This window comes from Panthera onca, chromosome A2 (genome assembly GCF_046562875.1).
Source record: "Panthera onca isolate mPanOnc1 chromosome A2, mPanOnc1 haplotype 2, whole genome shotgun sequence".
In the NCBI taxonomy this organism is placed as follows: Eukaryota; Metazoa; Chordata; class Mammalia; order Carnivora; family Felidae; genus Panthera; species Panthera onca.
The window spans coordinates 47,620,187-47,632,449 of record NC_138340.1 but is presented as its reverse complement, the minus strand read 5'-3'; the positions used below and the strand labels follow the sequence as shown (position 1 = coordinate 47,632,449).

The 12,263-nt window shown below is 38.6% G+C and overlaps 1 long non-coding RNA gene across 2 annotated transcripts; it reads left to right on the top strand.

Moving 5' to 3' along the window:
* The first annotated feature begins 2,533 nt into the window (after positions 1-2,533).
* Positions 2,534-11,961, top strand: LOC132678795 (uncharacterized). 2 transcript variants are annotated; one of them, XR_009609823.3, is made up of 3 exons: positions 2,534-2,778; positions 7,709-9,002; positions 9,958-11,961. It is a non-coding gene; the product is annotated as an uncharacterized LOC132678795 (long non-coding RNA). The 2 variants fall into 2 exon arrangements; XR_009609824.3 differs by lacking the exon at positions 2,534-2,778 and adding an exon at positions 4,661-4,750.
* The last annotated feature ends 302 nt before the right edge of the window (positions 11,962-12,263 follow it).

Genomic DNA, 12,263 nt, shown 5'->3' with positions numbered 1-12,263 from the left:
ATGTGCCTCCAGAATCTGCCTCAGTTTGCCTCCCGTTTGAAGCTATCTGGTTCCCTGACTTTGTTATTGATGCCTTTACACAAACCTACCTTAAGATCAAATCTGAGACCCACAATTACTACAAGTAGAATGTGGAAGAGCTGCTCTGTGAGTGGATCAGAGTTGACAAAGCCCTGCAGCAACTTACAGGCTTTAGAGACCTACCTCCAGGCTGGAAGACTTTTAATTCCAATGGATGGAAAAGGAAACAAAATTTTTCACCACATGTTATTTAACTACTGGACAAAAAAACGAGGAGGAGGATATGGAGGAGGAAGAGAATGAGAGAGAAGAATAAATCAGCCTTTATCCCTGAAAATTATACTGAAATTAAAAAAACATTCACATACATAATTCTCAGGCTCAAAAGTCCTGGATATATAAGAATCATTTCAAATTTTTGCTCATATGGATCCCGTATCTACTACTATTTTCTTACCAGTCACATCATGCATGCCAAGTTTTGTTTCAGAAACTACAGCCAAATACACATATATTAGTGTATCATGACATTTTAATTATAGAAATGACCATTTTTATTCATAAAGCATATAAGCACTAAGTAATAAATAGCTTCCCTGAAAAATATATATATAAGGTTACTTTATACATATAGAGTACACATTTTATTAAAACTTCATTACAGTTTTCATTGACTCTGGAAAAATGCTGGCATGCCATCAATAGCTCTGAACTTTTTTGAGATCTAAGCATGCAACACACAGGAACAGCCTAAGCAAGGCCATCCTGCCTTGTAAAACTTTAGGACAGTTAGTGAGGGCCCATATCTGGGCCAACAATGTCTCCTGAGATAGAGGCTCTACTTCTTCAGAAATACCCAAACATTCTGATAAAGTGGCTTCATTTCACCATATGATTTCTTCATAAATCCTTTTCTTCCTCTGACTTATAAAAGCAAGTAAAAGGAAATAGAGATAGGTTGGTTAACAGTTTAAAAAAGTAAATTGTAAAAACAACCAACAAGAAAACAACAGTAAAACTGTAGCCTGTTATCCAAAATCCCTGTGATCAATGTATCTAGGTATCTGAGGGAGCTGAAAATTCCTATAGCGAACACTCTCTCAGAGACATGAATGGATTCCTGGTCTCACCTGGCAGTGATTCTGTAACACTTACAACCCACCCCCCACCCCAACCCCAGGCCTAGGACTGATTAGAAAACAGAGCAGGTAAAGGCAAGAACGATGATTTTGGTATCTTAGTTGTTGGCCTAATGACCAAATTCAGAGAAAAAGTTTGAAAATTTATATCTTGGTTATAAAGGGCCCAAGCATGAATATATTTATAACTCTGAACAACTGTAGCCCACCTAGAACCAAAATAACATAAATCAATTCATAAAATTCGAATTTTATTTCCATGTTAGTCCAACAGGGATAGTAGAAACAAAGAAATATAAGATGGTCCATGACCTCCAGCTTGTTAAAGAAATATACAACTCCTTTATGGTAGGACAATTACATAGCTAAGTCAGCACATTATTATTGACATATTCCGGATAGGGGAGAAGACAGATGTATCTGCACTCTGAGCATCTCCTAGAATATTCGTACCATTATTCTCTAATAATTCAAGATTGTTACTGCAACATCATCTTCATTCCCATACCAAATTTACAACGAAAAACTGAATCTCCCAAATTAGTGATAGGACCCTTGGCCTTTTTCAACACTATCCCATTCACTCATATATTCAACAAATATTTACTACATGCTTTCTGAGCATAAAACATGTAATAAGATATAAAGGTGCATTTGACAATTAGCTCACTCTTTAAAAAGAGATTTTATAAAATGTCTACAACTACCTGTCATATTTGTAAGACAAACAAGAAAGATAGCAGTGAGGGCAAAAGAAACATGTTTTTTGCTGAAAGACAATCTTGAACTGTCCTTTAAATTCACATCCTTCTATTTCACATTGAAATTTCACATTGAAATACACAGTAACAAAGCAAAAATATATGAGCTGCATGTGGTCACATAAAACCTTTAAACTTAAGGATCCTGCAGAGTACTAAGTTCTTTTGCTAGTTGAGTTAAATGTCTTTCAAGCCATTCACATTTGCAATCACAGGCTCCTAATGACTAAGTTGGATTAATAAAATCCATTAGTCTTGCTTAGAGTTAGGCCAGGGCCTAGACCATTAGATTTCACTGACAGACAGTCCCCAGTTACTGAGTGAGTCAATCTAGATCCAAATGCATAACTATAGATTCCATATTCAGTGATCTTTTGACCATGATACATGGTTCTTGGTTATACACCATTTAAGTCTTCTTGATACATATCCCAAATTCAAGAAGGTCAATTCCAGCTCAACAAAACCATCTGATCCTTCCATGAATCTACTGGCAACTACTATTAACTGCTTTGATAGGGTCTCCATTCTGCAGCCAGAGTAAACTTTCCAAAGGACAACCAGTCTTGTTGCTGTAGAAACCAGCAAAAGAATCACCATAGAACTGCCATGTGATCCAACAATTCCACTCCTAGATATATATTCTAAAGAATTGAAAGCAGGGACTCAAACAGGTACTTGTACATCAAAGTTCACTGCAGCATTACTTACAATAGCTAATAGGTGGAAACAACCCAAGTGTCCAGTAACATAAAAATGGATAAACAAAATGTGGTCTATAAGATGGAATATTCAGCCATATAAAAGGATGGAATTCTGATACATTCTACAGTATGTATGAACACTGACCATACTATGTAAGTGAAATAAGAAACCAAAGCACAAATACTATACACTTCTTACATAAAAAGTCTAAAATAGGCAAATTCACAATAGAAAATAGATTAGAGGTTACAGGGCTGGGAGGAATGGGAAATGGGGAGCTATTGCTTAACAGGTAGAGAGTTTCTGTTCGTGGTGATAAAAAAAATTGGAAATAGAAAGTGGTAATGTTGCATAATGTTGGGAATATAATTAATGCCACTGAATTTATGGTTAAAGTGAAACTTTTGTTATATATCCTTTACCATGACCAAAAAGTAATCAGTCTCACTAGGTGACTCCTCTATTTAAGCCCATTCCACTAAAGTAACTAGAATGAAGACTACATTGATAACACGGCCCAAGTGCCTTGCATAGCATGGCACTATCTCTCCAGCCTCATCAGGTACTGCTTGCTCCACTTTCTACTCTCCATTCCTTGCACTTTGGCCTTCTCTCACTCCCATAAAAGCACTATGCTTCTTCTCTTCCCAGTACTCTGGCAAAACCTAGGTTTTCTGTTTGTATTACACAGCCCTATTATGTTCTAGTAAGTAACATCTACTCAACTCTTCAAATTTAATCTGATTCCTTACATTTTAGGGAAGAAACCTTCCTGATCTGATGGGTCAAATCCTCTTATTCTCCTCATGATTTAAGAAAGAAAATAAGGGAGGGAGGGAGGGAGGGAGGAAAGTTCTCCTTTATAGCATGCATTACATCTTAAGATTTTTTTTATTTATATGATTTCTGGTAGCCAGCTTTCAAGATGGAACCCACTAATTCCTGTAGTCCCTGCTTCCTTGGAGTGGTTTCCTTGTGTAGACTCCTCTCGGATTATTCCAGGATTGATTTGTATGACAAATGTGGTAGAAGTGTCTTCTGAGATTTGGTTTTAAAAGATTTTCACTTTTGTCTTAGCTATTCTTTCTCTCTGTCCCTCTCTCTCTCTCTCTCTCTCTCTCTCTCTCTCTCTCTCTCTCTCATTATTGCCTTTGAGGGAAACCATATCATGAACAGCCTTATGAAGAGTCTCACATGGTAACTTAAGCCTCTTGCTCATAGCCACATGAGTGAGCATGGAGATAAATATTCCAGTCCTCATCAAATCTTCAGAGACTACAGCCCTAACCAACAGCTTGACTACAACCTCATAAGAGACTCTGAACTAGAACCACCCAACTAAGTGTCCTGCACTTCCAGTTTCCTGACCCTTAGAAATTGAACCAGATAATACATGTCTGTTGTTTTAAACTGCTAGGTGTTAGATAATTTTTACATAGGAATAGATAACTAATGAATGATTCTATGATTAATATTTCCCTATCAAGTTCAAAGGGGGCATAAACTGTTCCTTATTGTGCTCACCACTTATAACCAATGCCTATCACAGTATTTGACATATAGTAGACACTCAATAGATATTTAGTGAATAAATGAACCCCAATGACCTTACACATGTACTAGAAAGGAAGTAGAAAGTTAACATGTCTTACACTGCAATGGATGGAATGGGTCATTTGCCAGCAAGATGAGTTAACTCAATTGTAAACAACACTTCACTTGCAAACACCCCAGGGGGAAAAAAGAGTATTCAGATTTTTAGTTAAAAGATCATGAAACTCGGGGCACCTGGGTGGCTCAATTGGTTAAGCATCTGACTTCGGCTCAGGTCATGATCTCATGGTTCATGGGTTCAAGCCCCATATCTGGCTGTGTGCTAACAGCTCAGAGCCTGTAGCCTGCCAGGGATTCTGTGTGTCCCTCTCTGTCTGCCCCTCCTCCCCCTTTCTCTCAAAAAATAAACATTAAAAAAAAACCATGCAACTTGACAACTTAAAAAAAATAAATTTAGATGTTTTTAGATGGAATGGAGAATTGCAAAGAGGATCACTGCAAACGACACAAAACCATTCCTTTATAGAAACTGAAGCTCCTGCCAGTCATCAGAGGAAATGAAAGGACAAGGTGAAAAGCAGAAACGTATTTAGGAGAAGTATACTTCCTGTCCATCAGTGTGACTGAGTTTTCTCATGAAAACAGCTCAACAGAAATTGATATATTTTTACTTCCTTAATGAAAAATGACGTTTAAATGTTTATTTATTTTGAGAGAGAGCATAAATGAGCAGGGATTTTTTTCAAGCAAAATCCCTGAGAAATTACCAAAGTAGGACTGGGACAGCATACTTAAAGACATTATAGAATTGTCAAATGGCAGAATTAATGGCATTTATATGTGACATAATATGACTGTATTCCCTCTGCTTACACAGTGATTTTTATAAGTACTTTTTCATATGTACCTAGTGTGCAGAGTGCTTGCTCAGATTTTTGCAGACAAAAATCTTTATTGTGGGGAGGCATAATGACTGGCATGTGCATGCCCGCGCATACACACATACATATATGTATGTATGTATATGTATCTTTTCTGCCCAAGTTGCAATATTCCCATGGCATGCTGTTAAAAAGAAAACACAGGCCCCTGGGGAGCTTGGTTGGCTCAGTTGGTTGAGTGTCCACCTCTTGATTTCAGCTCAGGTCATGATCTCATGGTTTGTGGGTTCAAACCCTGCATCGGTCTCTGCACTGGCAGTGTGGAGCTTGCTTGGGATTCTCTCTCTTCCCCTCTCTCATTGCTCTTCCCCTACTTGTGCTCTGTTTCTCTCAAAATAAATAAATAAAATAAAATAAAAAAAAAAAAACAGGCCCCAAATGTCATCAAACCAAGGGCTTAATACTAACCTAAATGCAGTTTCCACCTCCTCCAGAAATGTAAGTCTTAACTCGTCAGGAATTTTCTGATATGCACCAGTGAAGTAATCTGTCACATGGATCCTCTCCATTCCCCAAAGGAAGATGATAGCATCCCTAAGGGAATGTGATCTTGCCTGAAACAGTTCTTTCTTTTCTTTTACTTATAACTTTCTTGCCACACCCTCCTTCCTATAAAAATTTTCCAGTTCCCTCTACTTGTTAGATGGAAGGCTGCCCAATTCATGAATCATTTAATAAAGACAACTAGATTTTCAAATTTACTCTGATTTTTTTTTTAAAAACCAATGTCAATAAGAAAAATCAGGATGGGATAAGATTCAAAGCATTGAATGTTATGAGAGGCAAAGGATCTTACATCTCATTATTATTTTTATTTATTAATTTATTTAAAGTGACAGAGAATGCATGCAGGGAAGGGGCAGAGAGAGATAGAGACAAAAATCCCAAGCAGACTCCATGCTATCAGCTCACAGCCCGACATGGGGCTCAAACTCATGAACCATGAGATCATGACGTGAGCTGACATCAAGAGTCAGATGCTTAACTGACTGAGCCATTCATGTGCTCCCATCTTATTTTTATATTCATGTTTTTATTAGAAAAAAAAAACAGACACCAATCACTCATTCCCTTGTGTTATCTCTCTAATCCCTATTTTTATTACTTCCCATATCATATGACTCTTTGAAAATGTCTTCCTTTGAAGGCAGGTGCAGAGAGCATATATGGAGTGTTAAAGCAAGGCTGAGGGATTCAGACACAGACCAGTGAGGAACTGGAAACACTGGGGATATTAGCAAGGATAGATAAGTGGTAGGGTAGGGAGAATAGTTTGAAAGCAATATGCAACATGGGCTTTAAAAAATAGGAAAAAGGGAAAGATTAGAGCAAGTAGGGTTGGAAGAGGGAGAGTAAGCAACAAAAATTGATGTGGGACAACTTTAAGGAAAAAAAGGGGTAACTTATTGGAAGTATGTTTGGTAGGTCATAGAATCCAAAAGAAAGTTGAAGGACCAAGCTTTAGAAAGGCCCTGATCCAAAGGAGTTGTGGAAATTCAGGTAACTGGGAATTCATGGGCATGCTCTCTAAAGCAAGGCCAGTGACAGGAATCAGAATCAATTAATGAAACTCCCATAAGAACTTGCCTTGCATGTTGGCTTGGTCAGGAGAGGAAGGGACTCCTGACTTAACAGTCTCTTCGAGACTTGAAGTGTTTTCCCCTCAACTTTATAAAGGAGATTGGATACTTTTTTTTAAGTTAAAAAGGATACTGGGTGGACATACACAATGGCTCCCAGATGAGAACCAGCAAAGCAGGGATTGTTAAACCGGACAGAAAATTATGGAGGGCCGAAACCAAGCCCAGGGGTACTGTCCATGTTTCCTCTTGTCTAACCTCAAGATCAATTTTGATAGACATTCTGACAGGAAGGATTGTCCTCAGCACTGGTGACAGGAAAGTGCCTTATGTGCTATGTCCCCACTTTGTGTGCTTAGATTACGTTCATATGAACAGTTGATACAAATGTGTCCAATCCTCCTGTTGGATGCTGTCAAGTGGGCTATTGAGAACCCTCAGACTTCTCTTTCCCTTTCTTCCTTATCTCCTTCCCAGTGATGGTAGGATGGACACTACTTAACATTTGGTCCTGTTAGGAATGAGCCTGCCTGATGCATAAAGAAAGCACAGAGACTGCAGAGTTGTTCCTGTTCCTTGATACTGTTTTCTCCAAGAACAAGTTGGTTTGTACTAGAGAGCAGGGAAAATGCCAAAAAACACCTTAACCCTCATTCATGGAAGAGCAATCATCCCTGAATGAGAGAGGAGACAAATGTTCTCAAACACAGCCAACAAGACTTCCACAGTCCCTGAACTACAGATCCTGAGAGCCCCAAAACACATTTGCCAACATGTGCTGTCACCTTGTGTCTATACATGCCTCTGGAAAGTGATCTCGTGTGACCAGGAAAGAAAGTTAAAACTCTGTCTCAGACTGACTACACAACAGGATTTCACAACGAAGTTTCCTTTGTATCTAAAAAAGATATTAAAAAAAAAAAAGAATACACAGTGCTTGTGTAAAAATAAAGGGAAAAGAACAATGTTTAGGTAAACCTTTCACTGTGTTTTTTTTTTTCTTCCAGAGAAAGAGAGACACCATGTGGATTAGAGAGAGAGCCCAGTTTAATTTAATATTTTCTAAGGAAACAAGATTATTGTTTAAGGATCTGGTAGCAAAATAAAGAACAAAGACAAATAATGAGGAAGTTCAAATGACCAGCACAGATGAACAAAAATCTGGTGTTGAGACAAATTCCTCAGGGACCGTTTTCCCTTACTGTGTGGCAAAATAGTGGAGAATATAAGGGAATTCTACAAGTTTATATAATTTGGAAGCAAAAGAGTAGAGAAAGCAGAATTCTGGGTGAGTCCCGCGTTCCCTGTGGAGACATTCATGGAGACCTTCTAGAGACAGAACCAACGGAAAAGATTCTGCCTTGAAAGAAGTTGTGATTCATCGGCTCCCCTTATATCCCTGCCTCAGGGACTGGATGACAGCACCATTAGGGGACGCAGCAAAGTAAATATACTTCTAATCATGTCCCACGTAACAGATATTTTGATTTTATTTGAATCAGCACTGCAGAGAATAGAACCTGGTTTGAGTCTGATCTCATCTGACATGTACAAAGATGCAAGAGGAGAAAGCAATTTAGTCTGCAGCTCCCTCTAGTTGTGCTTCGGAAATAACTGCAGAGGGAGGGAAGCAGCCCAGAGCCCGGAGGGGGACTGGGGTGGGCAGGGAAGAGAAACAGATTGTCTTCATTGCTGAGCACAATTGAAAATGAGCCATGTGCTTCGAGTGGAACCTGTTTTGGCATCTCATCTGCAGCTACCAGAGGCGCTGAATGCTATGTGATTTAAACACTGCCCCAAAACACTGCAAAATACGGGAATGTGCCTAAATGCCATGAGCTCCCTCCCACTACTTTCCAAGAGAATTCATAGTGTGTTACACTATGCTTTGTTGGTCAGCCAGCCCTTTCTCCCTGCTGAAGAAGCTAGCTATCTGGACCTAGAAATCAGTCTTTGAATACAAAGTGAAGCCACTAATATGCAAACATGTGAACAGGAACATTTATGTTAGAGACAAATGCAAATCACACAAACTGTAGGGCTGAAAGAGACAGCCCCATGCCTCCTAACACTGATTGAAGAAAATGGATCACAGAGTCCATGTGGCTGTGCTGAAGTCAGACAGCAAGAAATGAGACCCAGGTCCCTGTCCTTAGTCTAATACAACTCCCATTATAAGAGGTGGCAGCCATTCTGTGCTCAGACACAGAAAGGAATTTTCTAAATCAAAAATCATAAAAAAACTCTAGATGTTCTCTAAGCTCACTTGCTGTATGTGAAGAATTATGCTGGAATTGGAAGGTAAGGGGAAGCTTTAAGAGATGCACAAGAATTTATGTATCTTATATGATATGCAGTGAGGTCTGTTCTTTAAGCAGACAATCTAGAAAGCTGGTGGAGATGATGGAGTTCACCACATTTGGGAGTTTCACTCTAGATACCTCCATCAAAGCCAGTATTGAACCACACAAGAAAACTACTCTAATTACTTTAAAGTCTTTGTGTTGCCTATGTCACAGTCCAAACAGAAAAGGAATTCATCCCATATGGTTCAAATGAGATTATAAGGACAGAAGTAAGGGCAGGGTTAAAGATGATAAGGTTCCCAGAGACTAAAGAAGCTCCCGGTGCTGAACTGGGTGGTCATGGGGTGCCTGGACACTGGAGGAAATACTGCTTCTAAAGTCTAGTGGGAGATATCGCCATGGAGAGTTTGCCATCGCAGAAATTATAGTCTCAGAAGTTCTTACTTCCTGCCAAAGATGCACTGCTAAAGCAGCATATCTTAACCTCTCTCTCCTCTTGCCTTCTGGTCTTCTGCCTCCTATTGGAAGCCAGCTCAGGTGATCCCATCCATATATACTCATATCAAAATAGAAATACTGGTTTCAGTGGAACAGATTTTAGTGGAACAGCAAATCACTGGTATGTACATCATTTCTGAATTGAAATGAGTTGATGGGTTACCTTTTCTACCATCCTTAATACTGTTGCTTCCAAAACCCCTGCTCAGTCCAGTTTGTAGTGAGTAAATGTCCCTAATGATTCTGTTTTTTTTTTTTTTTAATTTTTCCTGTGCATTAAGCCATATCTTGCATGAACTGAATGGAAATATTTTGCTGATTGGTGGTCACCATTCCAAATGAATTACCCATTTTTCTAGTTCTCAATGCATTAATCTTAAATGCCATACGTAAAGTGCTTATACAGTAACTAGCACAGAGTAAATTCTTAATCAGTATTTTTGTACTTCTAGGTTTTACTGTGGGCCGTTGTACTTGAAGTCAATTATCTCAATCGAAATGAATTAGCACAGTCTGGCACATATGGCCCTTCCAGCTTATCCAAGCATTATCTCTGAAAGATCATCAATGCTGCTGCAGTGTGTTGGAAATAATCTGCACTGCCAGCTTCTGCAATGCTGGAGAAGTACGTCATGTTGGGTGAAGCCCTTCCAAGTATGGGACATCATGGACAACATGTGCTCTGGCCACAACTCTTTTGTAATAAAACAAGTAACAGTGGAATGCCATGGGAGCAAATGAGGGAAATCAGGGACATGGTTCTTGGCCAAGCTCAGTTTGACCATAGATAAGCCACTTCATCTCTTAAAGGCTCAGACTCTTTAGCCCCAAAGTAAGCAATTGAAAAAGACTTCTGAGTTCCAAACTTGTGTTGGTTTCAGGGGAATCATGTTGTTATATAAAATACAACAGAAACAGTCAGCCTATAAAAGGGATAAAAGAAACATTGTTCTGGTTGAAGAAGGCTGAAGGGGTCTAGAAGATGCTTTACCTTCCCCTTCACCTCTCACCTAACATTGCAAAGAAAACCCCAAAAGTGGATGTTTGCTGAAGGCCCACTCTGGTCTCATTTCTTCAGATAGTAGTTTCCCCCAATGTTATAGGGACATAAAGGGGGAAATACTTAATTTTGTTCTCACAAAGCATAAAATCTAGCAGTAAACTCTTGTAGACTGAAGTACAAATGGTATAATAAGTTCATTGTCCCGCAGTGTCTGCTACATAATTGTGTTCATTCCCTCTGTGTATTTTAGTAATGAGAGTATAATTGTTGGTGCTTATAATACATATAATCTCATTACTGTCACTCACATCAGTATGCATTCACTTCAGCCTATACACCGTGTGCTCCACTTTCCCTCTCCTTGTAACACATACACATTTTTCTTTTCCTGAACCCATATTTCAGTCTATTTCCTGACAGTTACCATTGCTAATCATTGAGACATCACTGCCTGCCTGGTTTTTAGTATATTTCATCCACCATTCTGACACAGTGCCAAGAAATCATTATTGCATTAATGTTGACTTCCCATGGCCACATTTGTGCCATTCTAGAGTCGTTGAGACTTACTTGGAGCAGAAGCTAATTTAGACATGCAAATGATGGCATCCCTCACAGTGACGAGTGTGGAAAACTGTAAGATTAGACACAATTATATCATGCCTCCATTTTTTTATCTGTCAAAGGACAGATTTGGACTCTGTTATTCTCCTGGATGCCTTCCATGTCCAATAATTCCTATTACCTATACAAGATTCAAAGCAGGAAAACTTATCGTCTTTTTATTTTCTCAATAGGTAAAGTACAGTGAATTTTTGAGGGCAGTAAAGATATATAATTGATACTCTGTGCATGCATGACATCACACAGTAGTCAAAACCTACAGAACTTTACAATACAAAGACTGACCTTTATTGTATGCAAGTTTTTAGCAGCCATTTAGTAGACTGAGGGAATCCTAAAGCGAATGTAGAATGTGACAAAACAAATTGTATTCCACAAGTATAAAATAACTTCAGTGAAGGAGGTAGAGGAAAAGGTGATGGCCTGAGCAACTTTGGAAATGAGTAAATTAGGTAAAAAATAAATGCAAAAGAAGCTACAAAAGCATCCTACTCTAGGTGATACAGTTATATCACACATAGGTATGGGTTTTCACTTCTGATACTTCTATCTATGTAAATTGATATTGAACAATTAATTGGATGCATGGATGATGATAAGGGAGAAGACAAAAATGATCCATGTGGTAATGGATCCAAGTTGGAGACATCAGTATGAATCATATTTAGCTTAATATAAATATATATGGTTTTATGCAGAAGTATTTATAGATCTGTACATATACAGGTGTGTGTTTACATTAGTTAATATATACCCTTATATTTCCTTGCACTATCATCTGAGGAGACCTAGAAGCAACAACTCCCCAGTAGCAAGAACCACACCTAGCACCAGGACCTTCAGTTCTAATAATATTTTCCAATAAAAAATATGAACATAATGTGGATTTTAGTTAATAATAATAGATCAATATTGGTCCATTTATTATTAAAGACATATTTTACTAATTAAAGTCTTAAGAGGAGAAGCTGAATGTGGCATTCATGGAAACATTCTGTACTATCTTCACAATTTTCTTATAAGCCTTTAACTGTCTAAACATTTAGTCAATCATAGTATAATAGGGGCGCCTGGGTGGCGCAGTCGGTTAAGCGTCCGACTTCAGCCAGGTCACGATCTCGCGGTCCGTGA